Genomic DNA, 20673 nt, shown 5'->3' on the forward strand with positions numbered 1-20673 from the left:
TGAAACTTTATACGATTGAAAGATCTCTTTCTTAAAAGGTTAAAATGAAAAAGAAGCATGAGAGTCAGTTTCTTCTGCAAACTTTCCTAATTTGCTTTTTTTTAATCTAAATATTATTTTGGAAGCCAAGTGATTACAAAATCTGGTTTCTAGCTAATGAGTTATTGCTGGTCTTTAGTACTATATTTTTTTCAAGTGAAAATAAAAGATGTTTTGTCTAAAGAAAGATCTATACAAAAACTGAAATTCAAGTGGCATTAAATTCTTCAAAATAAACAAGAAATATGTATGACAACTTCTGGGCATTCTTAAATCACATTTCTTAATAACTGTTTAAATTAAAATATTTATTCATTGACACACAAGAAAGCATTTTTTAAACAAGTTTTGAAGAGCGATACTTTATAAACAAAATGCAAATTTTCACATTAAGTTAAACTCATTTCTGGGTTACCTAAGTGTTCTGGAATCAGTGTTCTGAAGGATATGGTTAGACCCAATAGACCCAGGACATGTTCACACACCCTGTAATGCTCATAGGTTGATGCCTGAGTGGAGAACCACTTCTCAGGTGAATTGTGATGACTCTACACGAACCCAGTTGCTGTGCATGCACAGTCTCCAAGGCCTCCAAGGAAACAAGAACAGAATGGGGGTGCTAGAATCACTTGGAACTCTGCTGCAGTTGAACCAATTGCTTTGCTGCTAAGCAGAGGGTATTTTAGTCAAGGAAATGAGTACTTAGGATGATGATGTGTTTCCTAAATTAACCCTTACTACACTGAGCCAGTCTGTGGTAGGAACATGCTGGTTCTTAAAACTGCCTGCCTCAAGGGGAATACATCCTCATATGGAGGGGGCTTTTCAGGTTCACAGACCAGTTATTTTTCACATCTGGCATGAGATATATTATTATTTGCATATAATACATTTTGTAGTCTAACTACACTGGGCATTGAGACAACTGTCCACAACTGGCCAAACTACCTCAGAAACAATAATCTCAGGGAATAATTTAGAAATAAAAACCAAACTGTCTTAATGCGATGAGATAGTAATTTAAATTAAACTAAAAAATAAAAACACCCAAGATGAAGAAAAATCTTTTGTGAACTTCTCCATTTACTTGTCAATCCAAGAGTAAGAGAACTATCAATACTTACCACTATGTCTATCCTATACTCCCTTATACTTTCTAACTTGACACAAATATTGGCAATAGAGATGACAATGAGACAATGTAGTTCTTATTAGGGAACTAAAGCCCCTTATTGATTTTTCCTCCATGATTTTAAAGAAGTGGCATATTATAATTTCTAGTGTAAAACTGGAAAACCAACAACAACAAACTCCAGAGAAGTTGAGTGGTTTAGCCAAAATCAGTTTTGTTTACTGGTTCATGTGTATTTTCTTACTTATAACATAAAAATACTTTACTTGCTACCTATATATTTATACCAAACTCTCATTTAATCTCTTAAAAGTTAGCTTCTGCCCTGCTTTCTTTGCACTTGTAAAGCTGTTATCCCCCAGAACACAAGAATTTTCATCAGTTCTCACCAAGTTCTAAAGTCTTTGTATTTGACCAATTTGGTCCCTCCACTTTTTGAACCTTTCCCTTTCAGAGACTGTCACTCTAATAAGCTCACCTGATTTGTCTACCATCACTCTTGTCCATTTGCTCTTTCATTTACTGGGTCTTCTTCTTAACCCCATCTCTTAAAGACATTATTTTTCCCCCAGGAGTGCATACTATTTTCCCAAACACTTTTTTATATTGTTTACTTAGTAATTTCTTTCCTACTAAATTTTCAACTCAAATTTTACCCTCTAGAATTAAGCTGTTTTATATTGCCAACTATCAATATCGACTGAAAAAAAGACTTGTTCATTGACATAATCTTCAAACTTACACACCAAACTCACCATTTTCCTTCTTTTATCCTCCAAGTCCTAATTAATTCCTCCCTTTGATTTCTTTTTTATGTCTATTCATAGGACCATTTTTTTAATCCTGCAAGTTTAAAACCTTAATAGTTGACTCTTTGCTTTCTCCTTTCAATTATTGCAGAAAAGCAATCAACACCTAGTCATGCTGATTCAACCTCTACAAATCCATTGGCATCTATGTTCTCCTTCAATTTCCATGTTTTATCACACTAATTCAAGCCTTCAACACTTTCCACAACACCTCTGGCCTAGAGGAATTCAAATGTTGTATTATTTATCAAATTCATTCTCCAGAATGCAGTATTAGAACCAGAAGGGACCATAAAATGCATCGAGGCTTGTCTCTTGATACTATAAGTGAAGAAAGAAAAGCCCAAAGAGATATAATAAATTTCCTAAAACATGCAGCTGACCAGTAAAATTCAAAGTAAAATTTGACATTCAAGGGTCTCTACAAAATATTCTTATGTTTCCACCTTTATGTTCTACTTTGTCACCTTATAAATTTTCTAGCTAAGAGGGGTTCTTACCTCAATTGCACTTGTGTATTATTCTGTGCTTTTATTCATACTGTAATTCCTACGGGAATACTTCCTACCTGTACCTGTCATACCAAATTCTATCCATTTTTCAAGGGCCATCTTAAATGGCACCAAGTCCATGCAAACATTTCATCCTCTCCTAGACCCATATTATATATCTATGCTTCCATAACCATTCTTGCACCCTTTTATGTAACAAAAAATTGAATAAGCTACTTCAACCTTTTAAATAGGCTATTTAAACATAGCAAGGTTTCTCCAAGGTAATCTTTTCAATTGAATTATTATAAAGTATAGAATAATTTATCAGAAAATTTTCTTGAAAGTACACTTGAAACATGCTCAATTTGACAAAATTAAAAGAGACTATAAATACTGTGGGATCATTCTTAGGTAACAAAATTCCTGGTGTTTTGTGATTCAATCAAATGTACAAGACTGTCATAGATACTGAGTGTTTGCCAACTTTCTCCTATTAAAAACTAATACATTTTGAAAACCTAATATGTCATATCTCACCAAATCAATAGTAAGTACAGTAACAGGGAGTGTATCCTTAACACAATTATTGACTGGGCAATAGAAACAATTTTTCAAAGATGTATAGTCCAGAAATAGAACAATAAAAACACACATAGTAGATTACTCAAGAGGACAAATGACCCAGTTCATGTAACATAAAAATTGCAAGGAAAAATTATGGAGGGAAAACCTATAGAGTCTTACAAGAACTTACAACCAATTGTAATATAGATAGTCTTATTTGGATTCTGACCCAATAAACAACTGTTAAAATTTTATGAGAAAATTGAGGAAACTTTAACACCTGGATATTAAATTTAACCAAGTAATTAATATTAATTTTTAAAGTGTGATAACTATTTTGAATTATGAATATGTTAAAAATAAATTTTATCTTTCAGAGACATATCTTTAAATTTCTTTTATAAAATGAGGCTGAATAGTTGATTCAAAATAATCCATAGTGGGATTAGGGGCCTAGAATGGTTGGATATAAATAAAATGAGGTACACTGTGAGTTTATACTGGCTGAATCTGATTAGTGGGTCTATGAGAAATTAGAATGGAATTTAGTATGTTAAAATATAAAAGGTAGGGTAAGCACTATTCTTATTTATTATTATCATTTAGAAAGTAATTACTCTGCAAGGTATAACTGCCATAAATGCTTAGCATATCAAAAATAATCAATATTACTTTGGATAGGTTTATTCCATAAGAGTCTATTTTCTAGTACTGAGAATAAAGAAAATATTACTTCAGCAATTAACTCATTGGCCTTATCAATTTCATCAATTTTTCATGATCCCAGCGACCAACGGACCATATTATACCAATTGCATTTCTAATAGCAGCCTTACCAAAAATCACTGGCCTGTTGCTATGTAAGTCTCTGCCACTCCTAGATGTTTATAGACCAAGAAGCATGGACTTTTTGCAAAATCAATTTCTTTATTTTTTTTGCAGGCTCTTTAGCTTCCATTGGAAGCTCAATGGGTGAATCATTACATTGGCTTAATATCTAATATTTCTACAATATTGTTTAATGTTCAAGGCATTGTGTGTACATGTATGCATGAGTCTGTGTATGTGTGTATACGTGTAATTTAATTAGAAAGTTGTTAACTCTGGTTCTAATTATAATTTTGCTGCCAACCTGTTCTTATGTCCTTAGTAATGACGCTTAAATGTCTGTTACCTCTCCCTGTTCTTTCTCTTCATCTGAAAAGAAGACAGGAAGATAGTAAGAGAGGCTTAGTTGAACATTTGTAATGTTATATAAAAGTTAAGCTACTACTTCAGCCTTAAAACTCACTGGTAATTTAGAGTGAACAGCAATATTAAATCCTCAGTCTCAATATTCGTCTTTTTTTTTCTCTTTTCTCTTTTAAACTCTCACATGATCGATCGCTCCCCATTTCTCACATTACTTTTTTTGATCTGAGTTAGATCAAAATCCTTCCTTCTCAATAGCTTTTATTTTTCTTAACAACCTTCTTTGCCTATGGCTCCCTAGATAGCAGAAAAGAATTTTTCCCTGCAGTGCTCGTAACTCCATTTCCCAAGTTCAAGTTTGTAACATATACGTAACAAAGCATGTGAGTAGGCACAACTAACTTGCAGTTAGTAAAACAGACACAGGGAACATGTAGACACAGCTTTAGGCAAGTGTGGGTAAATAATCCTAGTCAGAAAACCAGTAGACATCTGGATTGAAGCTTGCATATATTATTTTTTTCCTGAAATGTCAAATGAGACTCCTAAAGAGTAGGCAAAAATTATCAGGAACAAAAGCAGAAAAGAAGTAAATATTTGGATTTTGAGACTCACTGTGAGTCCTACTAAAGGAAGTATGTGCTCATCTTTCTGATAAAGTGAAATATCAAGGGGATGCTTTTTATTTCTCCTGAACAGAGAAGGGAAGAAGAGAAATCTATATATAGTTATTTTTTTAAAGTATGGAACTTATCTGGTGTTTAAAACACAGAAGAATGCAAAGTGCCACAACTTCCTATTCCAGCTTCAGTGTAAATTCCCACATGAAATTATAATATCCATTTAATATAAGGAGGGAAATCTCAAAGTAAACAGGTCTTAAATTGTGGTTATCCATTTTTACTAACCACTAGAGCCTCACTACTCCAAATGTGGTCTGTAGACCAACAAGACTGGCATCACCTGAGACTAGTTAGAAACACAGACTCTCAGATCCCACCCCAGACTTACAGAACCACAATCTTCATTTTAACACAATCCCCAGGTGATTCCTATGCACAATAAAATTGAAGAAGCTGTGCTCTACAGGGTATCTACAAAAGTCTCCTTGGAAGGAGAAAATCTGTAGTTTCCAAAGTGAAACAGCATAATCAAAACATCTCAAACTATGGCTTTTAGTACTCATCCTCCATCACAGTGCTATTCTAGATGCTAACACTGGCCTTCTTCTAGAAATCCTCATCTTGCTTAGCTTTCCTGAAACAAGAGCCACATCTCCAGCTACTACTCCTACTTCCCAAATACTGGTCCACCCACAAAATTTTATGCTATGCCCATGAATACTTTCAGAATCATAATCCCAGATACCAGTTAATCTACTCCTCCCTTCCTTTTACAGCAAATCTGTATTTTAAACTCCAGTCATTCCTAAACTTCAAAATCTCCTTTCCAAATATCTCCTTGATATCTCTTAGTCTATCTAGAATATATGGTAATTGGTCAGGTTAAGTGTCTGTCTCCTGAAGAGATTGTGTTTTTCTCCAGAGCAGGAATTATGTTACATTCATTTTGCTTTCTCAGTCCCTATCACGGGGTTGGTATATGTTCAATAACTAAATAACTGATTGACATTTAATGGATGGGATTACCATACTATGGCATGTTATATCTTCATCTTCTAAGTAATGGAAATTGTTTCAAGAATGGAATTATCAGAACTATGTTAAAGGAGGAAACAGAAAGACTCTAATTATTATTGTATCCTTATTAAGCAACAGCAATTTACAATAATTTATTTATTTCTCACAACAGTCCTGCAAAGGTGATACCATACATCTGACTGACAAATATGAAAACAGAAGCTTTTAAAGATTAATTCATTTGCACAAATTATACATCTTGTAAATTATGGCACTAAAATTCTGACTTAAATTTGTTAGATCTAGAAGCTGTATTCTGTTTTCTTATACCATATTGTATTCTTATAAATTATCAATTGGAATATTTTCATTGCCCTTTGGATTTGTGAATATCTTCAAGATTATCATAATATCCTATAGACTCTCATCTTTTGCAGCCCAAATAAATCTACTTTTAGTAGATACTATTTGGCTTGCAGATAGATATTAATAAACAACTTCATTTAACAAGTCCCTTTACCTAGAAATCTATAATAAATGATCAAAATAATTTTAAATATTATAATAACTATAGTATCTAAGCAACTAGCCTCAGTCTTCCAAGAAAACATTATCATTTAAATTTTTAAACAAAATTTTAGTCAGGGCTACAAAATATGTCATAAATTATAAATAGCCATGCCTATATCCATTACAGACATTACTAATCAAACACAGAACTTTTTTTCTACTAAGGTATGTGTATGGTAACCTCACAATCCTTAGCTAGGATTCAAAAAGCCCTTATTATTCAAGAGGAATTATAATGAAAGTTAAAACTTATTTCCATCTCTCCTCTATGCTTTCATCAAAACATTGTTAAGGAGATTTGAATAGTTCCATACAGGATTTTTTAAGAAGACTCTATTTCTGTTTTAGTTATTCTAACAGTGGACATCCATGCAGAGTAAAAACATATATATAAAATCTTGTTCCTTAGTTTCAACCTGAATAATCAAATTTTCCCCCCAACAAAATACACATAGGTTATTTTTAATAGAAATCACCAAAACATAATACCTGAACCTCATTCAGTTTATCAAGTTTATCTTCTTTGGATCCTGTCAAGCTGCTTCCAAAAATTCTCAGCTGAGGCAGTTGATATTTGAATCATCTCAACTACTGTTTAATTATTATGATCATTTTAAATAATTTTCTTGTCTTATTCATTTATTCTACAAATATTTTAACACCCACTGTTTGTCCAGGGAAAAACCTAAAGAGCCACATCAACTTGCTAAGGAATTTGGTCTTTATCCTAATTGTAGTGGGGAACTCCCCAAAGGTTTTAATTGCAGAATAAATAATAAATTCCAAGACTAGATAGATACTTCTCTTAGATATGTAAAGGAGGAATTGAGGGCAGAATGAAACTGGGAGATTTAGTAAGACTGGCAAGAGGGAGACCAAAGAGGTGCTCACTGCTTTAATTCAAGCAAAATATGATTAGAACTTGAATGCAGACAGAGGCACAGGAAATAGAAGTAAATAACTGAGATAAGTTAAAATAGTGGACGTAGGAACTGAAAGAAGGAAAGAATCAAAGATGACTCCTGGGCCCCTGGCTTGAGTTTCACTGTACATTTACATAGAAAAGAGCATAGAGAAATGAGGTTAAACATCCCCAGTATAGGGCATGCAGAGAAAAAAAAATTAAGAGTCCAATTCTAAGTTATGTCAACATTCAAGGAGTGGAGGAAATAACAGGAAATACTGGGAGGGTGGACATTCAGGAATAAGTTATCCCACCTTCAGAGTGGTCATAAAGTTCACTTCATAATCATATTATGATAGTTCACTTATAAAGTATATAAATGCTTTTGGATGTTGAATTAATGAATAAAAAAGAAACCAAATTCATATTCCTAAGGTTTTCAAAGTGGCAAATAGACATAGGTATTGAGAAATTTAACTTAGTTCTGTGTTCCCCTTATTCTAATAAGGATATATTCATTTACACAACCAACCAATAAATAAATCATTAAAAATACTTTTATTGACCACCTAGCATGTATAAGAACTGGCTAGAAAGAATTTAATTGGAAAAATTAGGTTTAAGCATTCAGAGATTACTATTTTCCCTCTGAGAATTATAACCCCTAAAATCATGTATACTAACTCAAATATTCTTCATAAAAGTGTAATTTGATATTTTATGGAAACAATTTATTTCAAGCTTGGAAAGAGAAACACAAAAATATTATGTGGATGTGCAAAAAATGATATATTAAAATATTTATTTTCTGTGAAGTAATGAACTGAAATGCCAGTAGCAAAGATCTAGAACATTGGTTAATAGCACAGACTCTAGAGTCAGCTGCTCTGCTCAGATTCAGCTCATCTGCTCTCTGTGCCTATTTCCTCATCTGTAAAATGAGGACGATTACTTTTCCTACCTCAAGCTTTTTGTGAGAACTAAATTGTAAATCACTAAGAAGAGTGTCTGGTACACATAAGTGCTACAACAGTTAAGAAAATGCAGTGGAATTCAGATGAACATTTGAGAGTCCCTGAAGGCTCTGTAAATATTCTCGTGAACTTTGTATAACATAACATCTATATTTCTCAGTCCCTACAATTACCCTGTACTTGGTTGTCTTCCCAACACCACATCCTTTGGTTCTCACCTATCACTTTTGATGTGACTATTAATATATTCTTACTCGAAAGTCCATAAGTATGGCCCTTTCAGTGTAATGGCTGAGCTTTGAATGATGGCTCTTGGTCTCCAAGTTTAAAATTGCTTTGAAACCATGATTTCTTGAAAGCAAATACAATTAAATATTATCCTCCCTAAAATTTTTATAGGTACTATTCACTCTTCTTGCTTCCCAGACTCAACAATATAAATGCCTATGGGACCTGGCCCAATAAAAAACCATCAGAAACTGTCCCAATAAGACATCCAAGAACCACCACTCCCAAAACAACACACATACAGGGTGGGCCTTCCAGAACTTATATCTCTTGAAAGTGTACATAACCCAAAAAGTATCTTAAATTTGAGTTTTAATAAATGTTTTGTTTTGTGACACAGTGATTAGAAGAAGATATAGTTTGATGTAGTATATTTAAATATTTCAACCTGAGTTTTGTATTACATTTGTATTCTAAATTTCACAATAATTTGGAAGACTAGGATTAAGTGTCTCAGGAGATGAGGCATTTCTCAATAGAAAAACATTTGCTTTTAAGAAGTTAGCATAAAATTACCAACTCAGCACACTGCAAAACAAACAAAGAACATTATTCTCATGTGCTTATTTCACCCACAAATGTTTGTGGTCCCCAGAGTTCTGTGCTCAGCTCTCCTTTTGCCTACTTTTATACTATTTTCATGAGCTATCTCTTCTATTTATATTTTTTCAGTCAATAAAACATTGCTAAACTAATGTCCTGAGGTCAGTATTTCTAGCCCCGGCCACTCTCCTGAAACGATCATCTAGAAATCCCATTAAAATCTCAAACCGAAGAAGGCTAAATCTGAACTTTTTTCTCTCCACCTCCTTCCTCTCATTGGTTCCCACCATTGTATTATCTTTTCTTTTCTTATTGAAATACATCATCATCCAATTAGTCAACAAAAATACAAATATAATGATTGCCTTTTACCATTACTTCCAGTTAATAAATCGATTGTTCTAATCAGACCTTCAATGTCATATCCACTAAAATTAAATTGTTCACTCTTGTCACTATGGCTGCAGTGTTGTTCCCTACTCTTTCCACAAAGCACATCTTTTCCCTACCCTGTCACTAGGGCAGTGTTTCTGAATTACAAATAGCCTCATTTTTCCTCTGTTAAAAAATCTCCTGAGCAGTTTTCTTTTACATTCAGGAAGTCCCAGCTTCTCATCACAGAAGTCACAGTCTCCATAAATTGACCTCTGCCTACTTTTCTAGTCTTATGTCTTATCATACGCTATGACGATTTCAACACAGGCATATAATAAATTCATTGATAATCCTTCCATGGGGAGGTGATATCTTTGCGCTATCCACTCCCTCCTTGAATCTGGGTGGGCTTCTGCCTTCTTTAACTAATAGAGTCACCGTCTAAGAAGGAGGATGCCCCTGAGGCCACCATGCTTCAGTGGTCATATGCAGTCTCCATTCCAGTTAAGCTGCCAGACCTGCAACTGAAGAATTCATCTTGGAAGTGGATTCTCCCTCCAGAGATGTTCTGCCTCCCAGAAGTTCATGACACCTCAGCCATCCTCATACTTCCCCAGTTGATACCACCAACATAAGGGAGCAAGGACAACCTATCTGTTCAGCACTTTGCCTGATTTCTTGGTTTACAAAATCCGTGAGCATTAATAGATGGTTATTGTTTTGTGTCACTAGATAGTGGGGTGTTTTTCTTTAAACAACTATAGATACCCAGAACACATTTCTACTTAAACTTTCTCCTCAGCCAAATAGCTAGTTTCCTGAATATGAAATGGCATTTCCTTCATCAGTGTCTTCATGTGTGCACTTTCCTCTAACTTTGGTCACTGAGCAACTTGTACTCTGTTAAATTAGTTAACACACCTATTAAACTACTCATTTACATTTGCAGGTACTCTGTAAGATTGTGGACAATTTGAAAAGTAACAATGTCACCGTATCTCAGCCACATATCTAGTATAACTCTGGGTACGTGGTGGGGGCCAATTTATTTGTGGAAAGGTCATATGTGAACTTGCATATCACCAGTGGAATAGCACACTAAGCTCTAATGTAATATTAAAAGGATCACTAGGAACAGTATCATCTTTCATTAAGCCATACCATATGGTATGCATTGACTTTGCCTAACTAGACAGTGGTTGGTTCATCAAAAAATAAAAATCAGACCTAGGCAGTAATTTTTAAATGGATGTACTTAATACAGAAGTAGTCAAATAAACTATTTTTATCAGAGCAAAGTAGAATGTAAAGGCAATCTTTCACATTTCATAGGTTTTTATAACTTCATCTATATTAAGAATTTTATAGAAAATTATTTTGGAATCATCCTTATTTCCTGCCTTGTCTATTTAACCTTCAGTCTTAGAGTCATATAAACATATCATAAGAGTGGAAATCCCTACACAGAATCCCTGTATAGTCAGACATTTAGTATTCTTGATTCTCAAACAAAGAGAAAAGCATGCTTAATCATAATATCACATTTGTTCTTTTAACAGCATGACTTCCAAGGAAACAAGGAGGAATACAAAGAAAAAAAAATCTCAGAATACAAAGTAAGAAATTTCTTGGGTTTTGATTTTAGTGGCCTATTTTACCTCCTAACTTTATTTCTCTTCTATAAAATGGTATCATGTCAAAAAGGCAAAAATTATTTCCTTTCAAATTCACTGAACAGGGCTTGAAAGAAAAATGGTGAATAAATTACCCAAGACATATTATAATTAAATATATTTTTTAAAACCCTTATGCTAAGAGTTTTTACTCAAAAGAACAAATGTTGAAGACAGTAAAATACATTCACTAATGATTTTTAAGACTGAGATAGACTGAAACACGTTTCTTTATATGTCCTATGATTGCTCAGGGTAGGAATGAAACTATATATTCAGAATTAAGATTTAAAGATTGCCTTAAACCAAATTCTTCCTTTAGTGTAAAGATTTTCCCTTCTGCAGCATCCTTGTGAACTTCTGCAAAATGCTAACTGACAAGCTATTAGCTCTAAGAAAAACAGAGGTGTTTAGCCACTTCTGCAAATACGTCCTTTGTACCTCAAAACCATATATGTTCCTTAAAAAAAAACATATTTAAGACATTTTGCAACAACTGTCCTCACTTCAGAGTATGTGATAAAATACTTTGTCCTTATACTTAAATTTTGCTGAGAGTTCACTGAAAATAGTTATTGCCTAATCCATAAATGAGTCAGAAATAGCTTTTATCCACATGTGTTTCTTTTTAGTAACTGGGTGGCTGAAATATCATCCCGATTGCATTTGAGACAGGTTACTGTGATAACTTATCCCATTAGTGAAATATGGTATGAAAATATATTTTAACCTCTGTCCTATCTTAAATTTCTACAGACAGTTAATAAGGCCACCTGCATGGTCTGCTTTTGTGAGATCTCAAAACAGTAACCGAAGAGGGAGATGCCTGTGTAAGATTTTACAGCATCAAAGTCTCTTGCTCATTTAGGAATTTCAAACTTCAAGATAAAGGAGAACTCAGGAAACCAGGCTCATATTTCTTTGACAATTTTACCATAAATTAGATTTCCACAATGCTTTTACTTATGCATAGCTCAAAATACTATGCTGTTACATGGATTTTTTTCCATGTACAATTTTCAGTATGGAGTTAAATTACATGTCAGTACATTCAAAGCTCCATTCCAAAAGTTCATTTTAATGCAGCCATCTCAAAAAAAAAAAAAAAAAGTCCCCTGAATACTGGTAGACAAAGCTATGTTTTCAAACTAAAAATTTAAACTAACTTTGGCAAAGACCACCCTGATAAGTGAAAAACTGGATTATTTAATACTTCTCAAGACCTAAAAAGCATTACAATCAGCATAAAATATGTTAACAATGATTTCTTAGTAAATATGATCATGAAAATTACCTTTACTAATTACATTTAAAAATAATTATGTAAATTCATATCTGTAAAGTATGTAAAGATTTATGAGACAGTCTATTCTATTGAGGTTGCTTCCCATTTACTACAAAGCAAATGCAATCATCAATACAATCAGTTTCATATTATAAAGTGGTGGATGGAGTCTCAAAACATCTCTCTGATGGTGAGCCTTGGTCCAGAGCCTGCCACACAGCCTTTCAAGGAGAGAAGGCTGTTTTTTAGTTCGTTCTTTGTTTTTTTATACATCTTATGAAACTGAGAGGTCAATCAGAAAGGGGGATGCAGTGGGGATGATCGGAAGTAGAATTATAGGAAAGGGAATATGAAGAGGGAAATGTTGACAGTGTGCTTTATAATGAAGACATGTCCAACAATTATAGTCTCATGGGCAAGACTATTTCAGTTGCTAAAATGTGTATGTCCCCTAGATCCATGCTCACCTGGTCATCCCTTGATTATAATTTGGTTTTCCATGTAAATTTGACTACAGGAAAATAATTTAGTGGTCTAACATGATTATTATAGCTTTTGAGAACATTGCAGTTTCTACTGTAGATCAATAGGTTGAAAATAAGTCAGTCTTCAGTAGAAAACAAATTAATACAAAATAATTTCATATGGTATAAAATTGCAAGTAAAATAATGAAATCTATATTATCAGTGCTCTATTTGAGAAGAGAGTCCCTTATAAATACTAAAAATCTAGTATTTGTGGTTAAAACCAAATTTCTGGTGGTTAAAACCAAATTTCTGGTACTTGAGAGAAAATGTTCATTAAAGTATAAACAGTGCATCAAAATGTCTTGTGGTAAATATTTAAATAAATGAAGCACTAATTAGTTATCCTGAGTCACAGTTCTATTATGATACACATTTCATATAAAAAAGATTTGGTAGTTACAGCTCAATTATAAAATAGTGGCTCATCATTGTTTTTATCTAAACATTTATGTCAAAAAGCGTGTCTTAAATTCTCTAAATTAAGAGTCAGTCTAATACTTTCAGAATGTATTTATCTTTTCATAATTCCTTTGTAAAGATAAAGTATAATTATAATTTTTTATTTTATGCCTAGAAAATTAAGCGCAATTAATTGATCCTGATTTTGTTAAGAAAAATAAGTTATCAGAACTAAGAATGATTCTGTCCATGTGTACTGAGACTCAAACTCTCTAATATGGTGCCACTAATGTGTCAATAGAGGCTTAATAAAAGTTTAATTTCATAACATGAAGGAGAACAGGATAAAGGACAGGGGCCATCAACGGGCAAGAGACATCAACAGACTTTGGAGAACAGGAAGTAAGTGGAGGAATATTAGTGCAGAGTAAGGAAAGCCTTGCCGTAGTATACACACGGAGGGAGGATTCAGCCTACAAGAGTAAGGAGGAAAGCTGGACTGAAAAATTGCAGATGAGCTCAAAGTTCTATAAAAAGAACAAGATTAAATGTCTGTCATCCTTTGTCTATGACCACTCCATGGGCAGATGTTTTTATAGACAAAAACAAACAAACGAAAACCAACTAACTAACTACCTGAACAAGCAAAAAGCATTTAAACTATAACTGAATATTTTCAAAGAAAAAGATGCTGGCAGATAGACACCCCTTGGTTTACCTGGACTGATCCCCCCAAACCATTATACAATGAGCTCTAGCACATATTTAAAGTGATATATTATTTTATGCTTGAATTTAAACAAATAGCAACTTTCAGAAAGGCTTTGAATAGGAAATAATCAGAGTATATGTCTTGACTCTGCAGAACATGTTTATAGTAGCTACTTTATAGACACTCCATTAGTTTTCAGCTCTAATCAAAGTCCACAGTGCAAAATCCACAGGTGATTTCTCAGTACTCATCCTACTTATATGCAACATTTCATGTAGTTGAGGTCCCACAAATAATGGTGAGAAATACAAACTTTGTAATCAGAGCCTGAATTCAATTTACAGCTTACTCTCTATGAAACTTTGTGCAATTTAATTGGCCTTTCCATTTTTAGTTTCCTTTTCTCAAAAGTAGGATTAAGAATACAGTACCTGTGTTGTAGGCCTGCTGTGATGATTGAAAGAGTGAACATGTGTATAAACTACTTAGAATGGTGACTGGAATACAGAAGAGGTGTCATATAAATTATGACTATTGATCTTTTTGCCCTCTTTGGAACATGTTTTCCACTTGCTTTCCAGGACATCAAGCTCTCTGTTTTCTTCCTGCTTTACAGGCTGACTGTTTTTGGTCTCTTCCACCAGGTCTTGCTCTCTCTGATCTCTAACATTGCTGGGCTCCTGACCCAAGGCCTCAGCTTTCTTCTCTTCCTTATCTATGCACAATTTGGTGACTTTATCATGTCTAGTCTCATAGATTTTCATAACCTTTATATGCTTATGTCTTCATAATTTTTATCTATAGGTTATATCTGTCCCTTAAACTCATCATGCAATCCCAATGTCCTCCTCAATATTTCCACTTAGATATATATATCTCAAAGATGTTTCAAACTTCACATGCCAATATGTGAATATCTGACCTTCTCCATACCAAACTTGATCCTCCCAATTTTTTTCCATTTTAGTGAATGGAAATACCATCTTTCTAACAGACAATACTGCTAATATGTTGACAATCTAGAGTCTCAATGTTAGAGTCTCCTTTCTGTTTACCAATTCCATTACAAATCTGTCAGCAAATTCTACTAGCAGTACTTTCAGAATTCACTGGGAATTTAACATCCTTTCTCTACTTTTATGAGGGTAGTCCAAGCTTTTCTCTGTGACTCCTTGCTAGTACTTTTCCCCCACTACACCCTATTTTCAACTCAGAATCCATTTATATGCCTGTTTATATCTCTTCTAACAGTGTAGTAGCTTCCCATCTCTCTAAGAGGAAAAGCCAAAGTCCTTACAAGGGCAACAGATTTGTACTACTCCTTGCCTTTTTGGGAATTAGATCTTACTCCTTTTTCTACCTCTTTCATTTGATCCACCCCAACTGGAATAGACATTTTCTCTTCTTGAAATAAACCATATGAGCTCCTAACTCAAGGTCTAAGTCCTTGTTCTGTGTCAGCCTGAAATACTCTACCCCAAGATAATCACACAAGTTTTCCCACTTTCTTTGAGAACTGTCATCATCTTAGTGAGAACTTTCTTTAGCATACTATTTAAATTTGCAAAAATATGGCTCCCACACATCTGATTTCCTTTTTTATGATTTATTTTTCTCCATCATCAGCACATTACTGGTATATATTTTTTATTGTCTCCCACTGCCAGAACAAAAGCTTCAAGAGAACAATGATGTTTAAATCCACTCTGTCTTCTGCTATATCTCCAGTGCCAAGAAGATTGGCTGCAACATATTAAGTGCTTAATCAATATTTGTTGAATGAATTAATGAGAGTGGGGAGAAATGGGGAAGTGTGAATCAAAAGACAACCAATATGATGGATACAAACTACTGATAGAAGTATTTTATTTAGCTATATGAGAGTAGCTACTAAATAAAATACTTAAAAATATTAGATGAGTTATCTCTGTGTAATTAGACTGGGAATGTGAAGGGCTGATCATTATCAGTCTATTTTAATCACAAGAGTATTATCCCTTTGAAGTATTTTTATATATTTACTAAAATTAAAAGTGGAGTGGACATACTTGACTAGGGACAGGGAGAACAGCGATGTGGCTGACTTCAGGTTTCTGATGTTGGTCAGTATACTTTCTTATACATGGGATATGGTCTTTAAGTGGGAGAAGGAAAGATGAAAACAGCTAGTTTGAGTGTATATTATATGCTAAGTGTCATGCTAAGTAGCATTTTATACATAAGTCATTTCATGTGGTATCTTCAACACCCTTATGAGAAATTTACCACCTTTCCAATATTAGAAGTAAGAACACTGGCACTAGAGCAGGTTAAAATCACTCCTTCACTCCACTGGGAATTGGCAGGCAAGATTCAAGCCCACGTTTGTCTGACTGTAAAATAAGCAAAACTGTATAGAAGAGTCTTCATGTATAAAAACAGAAGCACCAGTGTTCACCAGGCTTTTTAACTAGAATAAAAGCATAGAACATAAACAAAATGTTTGCACATGTGTATATACATGCTTTCTCTCTCTCTCTTAATATTACACATTCTTGGTTTCCAAATTCAGTCAATTAAGAATAATTTCTTTCTCTTCAATTATTTCTCTCTAGGAATGAAAAAAATATATGCTTTAAAAAAATTTTCATAAATGTCTCTCTTTATTTCATTTTCTGTTTTTTTTTTTTTTTTTGTTTAAAGTTAATTGATTCACTGACTTTTTAAAAGAGCACCCTAGATAGGCCACAACACAGAACTGAGTTAAACAACTAATTGAAGCCAGGTTCATGAGGGCTTAAATTACTAGAGCCTTCCTGTCATCTTAAATTAAACTTCCTTTTATACTTTTCAAGATTTATAACCCTTGGCCAAAAAGCTGTAAACTGTCCCAGTTTCAGAGTGAATCTCCCAGAAGGAAATAATGTTTCCTGGAAAAGAAACCCTGGAAGGCAACTGTCCTCAATGGGAAGAGGGTTCCAAGAGCAACGTGTGTGGTAGGGGTCACGGGAAACTTGCAAAGGGCCTGCAAAGGGAACAGACAAGTCACTCAGGAAACATGTGCCCGGGGATTTTGCAATTTCACTTGTGAGTTTGGTAGGGGTAAGTTCATCTTAACTGAAAGTGAGCACATTCTTGATTTGCTCCTACAAAATGAAAAGCAGAAGGGCAGTGATCATCTGCAGAGATCATAATTTCTCAAATTCCCCAAAGAACATTTTTTTTAATTCAGAAAGATTTATCATTAACTCTGTCTTTGCCACTTATATTATCTATGTAATTTCTTATCTCCACTTTCACATTCAATTTTTTTCTCTTTACATGTTTTAATTCTATGAAACATAAAGCTAAACTATTTATTCATGTGATTTAAAAACCACAGTTTGTGAATTAGTTAAATTAACCAACTATTTAATAACGGGATGGAAAGTCATTTAATAATCTGGTCAAAAATTAACCTAAAAGGCCTGCATTTTAAGAAAATCATCACTGTTTTTAAGCTTCTGGCAAATATAAAAGCTCATCTTTTACATATACTATCATCCTAAAACCTCATTTATAATTAGATCAGTACCTAAAAAAAATCAATTTTCATTTTATAATTTTTTCACTATAATGTTTTACCAAATATTCTCAGGAAAATCATGTATTCATGTACTGGCCATCATTGGCTGGTTTCATGTGCCAGATACCTTATACAGTTTTAGTGAAATTGAACTTTCTTTTACCTGTCCTGTCAACTAGAACTCTAATTGCCAAAATGCAACTCATGAAAAAGTATGATTAGCAGAGATATCCTAAATGCCTAAGATATTTACTGCTGGCATTGAATTTTCTGAGTTTGAAAATCATAGGATTCAATTTTATCTTGTTTTCTAAAATAAGAAATAGGATTTTCCCCATACCCCCATAGTTAATCTATAGGTATTAACTATGATTCCAACTCTTATATATGATTTTTAAAACTTTTTATTAAAATATTTCTCATATTTCCCTCCATGATGGAAGAGAAGGATTTTACCCTTTTGAAAATAAAAAGTAAAAAATACAAAAGAAACTATTGTTAGTTTTTGTATTAAATAAATGCAAATAGGATGCTTAATATTTTGAAATATTAAGCAAGATGCTTAACCTTTACCCATGTAAAGTCCATCCAAAGATTCTCAACATAGATAAAATCTAATTTTTAAATTGTCTTCAAATTTTTGAGAATTAATGACTTAATTAATCAAGTCTTTATTCACTCTAAATATAGCCAAGAATTTCCCTGTAATGGATTTAAGAAATTAAGAGTCTGAATCTCATCTTTACCATAATACATTGTACTAAAGTGTATTAAAGTAGATACTTCATATGTTACTGTCTTCACAGTGCTTACTTTCTAGAGTGGAAGAAGTAATGATAATGAACAATGAATGTAATAAATAAATAGACTGTAAGTTAGAGGGTGATTATGGGTAAGGAAAAAAGAGAAAAGTATGGCCAAATACAACGGAAAGTGCAGATGGGCAGACTATAGTATTAAAACCATGGAATATCACCGAGAAAGCAACATTTTAGCAGCTAGGTTGAAGGTGAGATTTAGCCAGGTGGTTATATGGGAAAAGCATTCCAGGCAGAGGAATTGGCTAGAGCATACTTTCTAAGGTGGGAGCAAGCTAGGGCTACCTGAGACCACCTGCAGGGTTTTCAGCAGGGGAGTGGCATGTGCCAGGTATGTTCAGTGTTTTATAGGTACTGACCTAGTTAATCCTCCAAATAACCTCATGAAACCAGTGCTATTTTTTATTTTAAACGAGTGATAAAACTGAAGTACAGGGGAAGTTAGGTAAGCTGTTCAAGTTCACACAATTAGGAAGTGGTGGAACTGGCATCTAAATTTTGGCAGTCTGATTCCAGAGGTGAACTCTTATATAACAAGAGCTCTAGGTATCACTTGAACAGGACACACACACATATGCAAACTTGTGCACACACACACATGCACTCACACTAGCATGTATGCACATACACCTATAAAGCCATGAACACATACACACAAAGGTGGAAAGGGAGCTGAGAGAACAGGACAGTTTGTTACCCACACTATATTTATCCCTCCTTGTTTTATTCTCTCTCTTATATTTTATTTATTAACCTTTAAGTCTAAATTTTTATTTAAGTACAAGATGTTCAAATTGATTGAGAATGTCTTGAGTTATTTTCAAAACAGCAAAATCAAATTCTTAATGGATAAAATAAGTATCATGGAAATATATACAATTGTGCCAATGTCTTTTAAAGTAAGAGAACAAAACAGAAACACTCTCTTTGAAATGAAACAATGTGCCCTAAGAAATTTTTATGAGTCTACAGAAAAAAATATAAGAATATTTTCTTGCTAAAAATCCAGAAAATATATAGCAAGATGTCGTTTCAACTAATTACTTGAAAGAACTTTGAAATCAATAGAAAGGCATCATAAATCATGATTTATGACTCATAGCTCCAGCAAATGAAGATAAATGTGTCATTAGGATTTTTTTCTGCATTAATTATCTTGATCCTAATACATATATACTATATTATTTTCCTATGTATATCATTAATAGGCTTTTAAAAATACTTTAAAATATTGATTGTCACAGGTAAGTCCACATAAATTCTAATTCATAGATTAATTCAATATACCAGTTTATACAATGAAAATAAGTACTGATGTCTGAAATATAATTATTCTTTAAAACATATAACAAATTCTGTAGAAACTAATACTTTGAATTCCTCTATGCCAGGGTCATGAGTACTGCTTTTAGTAAAGCTAGTACTCTACATTTATTAAATCAAACATCAATTTAAAAAGTAATTAAATCCAATTTATCAGAATAAAAATTTTCAGAGTCCACCTCAGTCTTAAAGGACATTGTTGAAAAGAATACTTTCATAACCTTGTAATAAAAAAAATAATGTATCCTTCCCCCAAATAGTATAAAATCCATGACTATTTTATATGGCTTTATATTTTAAAATACACTACAGTTTCATAACTGCCATATATATCCAGCAAGAAGAATAGGAAAAGAAACATCTCCCCAAAAGGGTCATAACTACCAAGAAATTCCACACAGCAGACACAGAAATAAAGTATAATAAAGCAATGACAAATAATATTCCATATCACTTCCAGGCCAACATGCTTCATACAAAATCACTTTATTTCCTTTATATTTTCAGCTATTATTCTTGCCTCTTGCCCATTCAAATTGCTTAAACCAAACTCTATGAAATATTTCTGGCACTTTCAAAATCTAGGTCTCTTTATACATAGAAATAATAGTAAATAAAACATGATGTTTCCTATATTTTCCTTCTCTATGCTTAAGAAAAACCCAAGAAACTTACGTTGTAGAGATTTATTTTCCACATTAACTCCTGCACAATTTCACTTGACATAACTAAAAGTCAAAATGAGCTTAAAGACAGAATAGCTGCATTATTGAATAATGAAAATTATTTCCCATCGTACCATAAACTTTATATTATATGCTATCTTTTTTGAGAAAAAAACTGTGATTTTTTTCTTTACTGACTTAAA

The 20673-nt window shown here is 33.2% G+C and overlaps 1 protein-coding gene across 2 annotated transcripts in view; it reads right to left on the reverse strand.

Moving 5' to 3' along the window:
- The window catches only part of NAV3 (neuron navigator 3), a 327264-nt gene that overhangs the window by 195796 nt on the left and 110795 nt on the right, over nucleotides 1-20673 (reverse strand). The gene's annotated exons all lie outside the window — the stretch shown is intronic.

The sequence above is a fragment of the Lemur catta genome, chromosome 6 (assembly GCF_020740605.2).
Source record: "Lemur catta isolate mLemCat1 chromosome 6, mLemCat1.pri, whole genome shotgun sequence".
Taxonomy (NCBI): Eukaryota; Metazoa; Chordata; class Mammalia; order Primates; family Lemuridae; genus Lemur; species Lemur catta.